At 43.4% G+C, this 4,990-nt stretch overlaps 1 long non-coding RNA gene across 1 annotated transcript in view; it reads right to left on the reverse strand.

The window, feature by feature from the left end:
- The window catches only part of LOC105853224, a 23,598-nt gene extending 21,564 nt beyond the window's left edge, over positions 1-2,034 (reverse strand). Inside the window, exon 1 of the long non-coding RNA XR_001145064.1 lies at positions 1,968-2,034. This is a non-coding gene — a long non-coding RNA (uncharacterized LOC105853224). The remainder of the gene's footprint in view (positions 1-1,967) is intronic.
- Positions 2,035-4,990: the final 2,956 nt, after the last annotated feature.

Genomic DNA, 4,990 nt, shown 5'->3' on the forward strand with positions numbered 1-4,990 from the left:
GTTCCATTTACTTGGTCTGTGGCAATGATGAAGCTACACATGCCCACAGGCACTGGCTGGCTCGAGAGTTATTCGAAACTTCCTGAACACACATTATTTTCATCTTGTGTGTCTCCACCACTCAGCCCAACATGCTCATCCTTAACATTGAACCTCAGATGCCAACCCTTTTTAGGCTTCTTTTTCCTTCTTTATACTAATGACTTGAATTTATCTTCTTCTCCACCTTCATTTCTTTTTGTCATCCAAATCTCAAATGTCTGGCTTCTGAACTTGGGTTCTCCCCACTTGCATCACCCTATACCAGCCTCCAAGCCTGCCTGGGCTGTGGGACCTCTGCTTTCCTTCCTCGCTCTAACTCTGCACATTGCCTTCATTTTCGCCTCCTTCACTGCCCTGCATGAGATTACTCTGGGGTCACTCTCATTCTGGGCCAGTAGGAGAAGCAGGAAGCAGTCATCTGGGACTTGTTTCAAAAGGGGCTTCCTGCGTGCCACTTGACATGGGCATCTGTGTTCCCTGAGATGCAGCGTAAATGTCAAGTCCATTACTGTAGCCTCAGCATCCAACACAATGTCACACATACATGTAGTCACTGTATAAATTCCTAAAGATAGTAGCAAAAGTTGTGTCTGCTATATGCACATATAATTAAACCAAAAATTTTGATTTGGGGGGATCGAACTAATGCTGCGGTGGCTGTACAGAGCCCCATAGTGCTGTGTTTTAACCACTTGCACCACAAGGGAGGCCCCAAACCTTTATTTTCTTAAATTAGCTTTTCTAAGTTTGCAAACCATGGCTGCCAAAGAGTTACCTCCTGAGACAGATAAATGCATTGCTAAGAAAGAGCTTAGAAGATATAAATAAGGAAAAACATTAAAATAGTCTGATTCTGTTTCTGCAGAGTTGCCCAGAGAAAATACTAGCAGGATTTTAAATCAGTACATAGCACCTTCTCTGGTGGCGCAACAGGTTAAAGTGCAGCACTATGAAGCCATCTGCAGCCACTGCAGCCCGAGTTCAATCCCCGGCCAGGGAGTGACCCACATGGTGCCGCAGACCTCTCCTATCTCCCTACTGCTCCCCTCAGCAGTGTATTTCAATAGATCTACCTGTTCTGCCCCCCACTCTGTCTCTGGTGAATCTTCTCACCCCCCACACCTCCAGCCTGTACCCCAGTTCTTGTATGCACAAGTAAATAAATCTTAAAAAAAATAATAAATTGGTATGTTAGATATGTTAAGGAGCACAAATCTCAGCACACACCTGTGACCACCTGCTACATAAAAACATATGGTATTTCTAGGACCCAAAACACTGTCTCATATCCCTCTGTGAAGAACTTTTTCCTTAAACACTTAGTGGGTGACCAGTTGGAGAGGTTTTAGATGATTTTCAACTTTCTTCATTCCGCTGTGTTACTAGTATGTTTTACTTTATATTATCTGGAGAATCAGAAAAATAAAAATGTCATTTTTCTTGGAGACTTTTTGAGAAACAGAACTATCAATGAACCTAATTCCAGAAAAGAACATGAGACTGACACATTCCTGAACCAGCAGCTATTGTTTCTAATGCTTAAGTCTTACATTATTCAGGTTTTTTTGTTTGTTTGGTTTTTGGTATAACCTCATATATGTCTTACTGCTCTTCCTATATTTTCCCTTAAAACTGGATCAAGTTTTCTTTTGTCCTTAACAGCTTTAGCCAGGCCAGTGTCCACACCCCCTGAGCTCTGGGGAGAGGAGTGGACCTCTGCAGACCTGGATGTTTATGTCCCCACAATCCATAAGCCCAGCTGAAGAAGTGTGAAGCTATTCCCTTCAACCACATACAATGCTGTAAACCAGCGTTAGCTCAATAACACAAATGGTACAGGAAAAACCGACATGTTAAATCTTCATGCCCAATACGATAAAATGAGTAGGATTATTTTCTCTATTTATGAAGCCCCAGAAAGTTACCTTGCCCTTTTCATCATGGGAAAAGATGGTCTCGCCAGATACTGCATTGCTGGAAACTTGATCTTGGCCTCCCAGCTTCCCGAACTGTGAGAAATCAATTTCTGTTGTTTCATCCCCCAGGTCTGCGGTGTTCTGTTACAGCAGCCTGAACGGACTAAGACATGTGGTCGTCTGAAATGAAAGAGGGAAAGGTTCAATCCAGATGAACACACAGAGCCAGAGAGGAAAGAGACCAAAACCTAAGATTTATCACTGATAGGTGGAGAAAGATGATTTCACACATATGTGGGATATAAAAACAAAGCAGAGGAACAGGCCAAAACAAACCCCAGAATTCTGACTAGATCTTGGGCTACCAGGAGGGGTCTGGGGATCAAAGTGGGGAGGAGCCAATAGTCTATGAGGGGGCTGCGGGTGTCTTGGGTGGGTGTGTGATAACATACGTCTGTAGCCCTAAAACCATGTAAGCACTATTATGCTAGTAAACTTGTTTTTTTAAAGATTTATTTATTCATACAGAACTGGGGTACAGGCCAGAGATGCAGAGGGTGAGAGGATTCACCAGAGACAGAGAGGGGAGCAGAACGGGCAGATGGACGAAATACACTGCTGAGGGGAGCAGCCGGCGGGTCAGGAGAGGTCTGCCGCGCCATGTGGATCTCCTCCGGGGCAGGCGGGGATCGAACTCATGAGGAAGTGGCTTAAGCTTCGTAGTGCTGTGCTTTAACCCGCTGCGCCACGAGGGAGGGCCCTAAACATTTTTTTTTTTTTTTAAAGAAATCTTTGCCATTTGAGGGGAGGGAGGGATGATTAAATTCTGAGAAAGGCGTGCAGGGGAGGGCAAACTTGGATTTGTTGCCACAGTCAGCCTCATGTACAGTCATGAGTTCAGCTTAGGCATAGGCACCCACAAACCCACCTCACTGCACACAGCACCCCCCAGGAGGTGTTCATCTGGGCAAGAGACACAACTCCAGTGTCAGGGTCATCAGCTCCAAGACAGGAAGAGAACCCAGGCTGAGGGCTCAGTGCTTTTGCCAACCTCATCAAGCAGGTGATCACCACCAGGGGCTGGGTGAGAGAAAGGGAGAAGTTATCCTAATGATCTCACTAAGGAAGGAGGTGGAAGTGTTCTTTCGTGCAAATGGGAGGATTCAGCAATATGGCTTCCCTCTCTCCTTGCAAAACTCTGAATGCATAGTTAACAGACTAATGATGAAGGGCTGATAAATCCAGATTCTGGACTCCAGAGGAAAGGAATTGCACCTTCCTTTTCTGTCTTACACCACAGGATTTGTTCCAGCAAGTTCATCAAATAAGCATGACGAGCTAAAAAGAAATCTTAGGGGCGGTGTGGCCCCTCACTTGGAGAGCACCCTCCGTCAGGTGCAGCCTCTGAACCACTGGAATATCTGCATACTGAAAAGACAAAACAGAGAGAGCCTGGCTGGCCAGTAACTGATCCCTTTTGTGATTGAACTTTCACACTCACTCCGTGCTCATTGTCACAGGCCGCAATGATGAGTCACTGGAGTTTCTATGTCAAGTGAAATTGGCAGTGGATGAAATGCTGAAGCTGAGATTCCCACCAAGCCTGTTTGTGTAACCTGTGAAACACATTCAAACAATTCAGGGCTCATTTCCTAAAAGGATATTTTCAACTTTCCAGCCACTCTGCTAACCTCAAATTGGACTCACTTCAGCCACAGCGAGTGAAGAACCTGAAAAGGAAACCAGTTTTTCCTTCAAGTAATAAACTTCATTCAGAGTGGGCGCAGGAGGAAAAAGTTTACCAGATAATGATTTACTTCTGTTTCAAAGATTTCTCAAAAAAAAAATAATAATCTCATACAGATTTATTTACTGTTTATTTTGTGTTTTGTGGTTCCTAAGTATACAAGTAGGACAATGGACCAATCTCAAATGAAGCGTCTGAAAAGTTTTGCAGAACAAATATGTCTAGAAAATCAAATATACAATAAAATTTCCCATTGGTGGGGCCTCTCTGGTGGCACAGTGCTATGAAGCTATCCCCAGCCACTGTGGGCATGAGTTCAATCAGTTGGCCTGAGAGTGACCCACATGGCACAGCAGACTTCTCCTGATCGGCCAACTGCACCCCTCAGTGTGTATTTCACTCAATCTGCCTGTTTTGTTCCCCACAGCCACTGGTGAATCCTCTCATCTCCCCCCACACCTCTGGCCTGTAGCCCAGTTCTTGTATACACAAATAAATCTTTAAAAAAAATTTTTTTTAAATGAGTAGGCCCCTCCTACTCATTACCATTTAAAGGGACCTCTATTCCGATGGCTCACACCATACATTGTGCCTATGTTTTGAGCTTTATGGGGGTGGAATTATAGGGCATGTACTCATGTACATATATCACAGGTTATTGCTGCTGTGCTCCACTTGATCTTCGGAAGCATGATCCATGTAGCCACTTAACAGCTCCTTTACTCTCGCTGTTTGGCTTTCTTTCTCATGAATAGACCACAATTTATTATTCATTCTACTGTTGATGGGCATCTATATAGTTGTTAATTGGGATTAACAACTCTAGATTTTAGAATCTGTCTCTTGATGTGCCCTGATATGTTCACAAATCTGTTGGTTGTGTTCCAAAGAGTCAATCCGAGGTCACTATGTTGATGGTGACTTGTTACAACAGCAATAAGAAATTCACATTATCACCTTTTCATGTGCTTATTGGCCACATGGATGTCATTTTTTCAAAGTGTTATGCAATTAAGACTTTAGCCCACTTTTTCTAAATTATAGACGGTTTCTTTTTTTTTACTTCCTGAGGTTTTTCTTATATTCTGCAAGGTGGATAATATTCATCATGCATTCTCCCATGCCATGACTTATTTTTTTACTCTCATGCAGTGTTTTCATTAAAAAGTTCTCAGCTTCGGGAAAACTGGGTAGCTACATGCAAAAAAATGAAACTAGATCATTGCCTCACTCCAGTCACAAAAATCAACTCGAAGTGGATTAAAGACCTAGACATAAGAACGGA

The sequence above is a fragment of the Condylura cristata genome, unplaced genomic scaffold (assembly GCF_000260355.1).
Source record: "Condylura cristata isolate star-nosed mole 26May11 unplaced genomic scaffold, ConCri1.0 scaffold00001, whole genome shotgun sequence".
In the NCBI taxonomy this organism is placed as follows: Eukaryota; Metazoa; Chordata; class Mammalia; order Eulipotyphla; family Talpidae; genus Condylura; species Condylura cristata.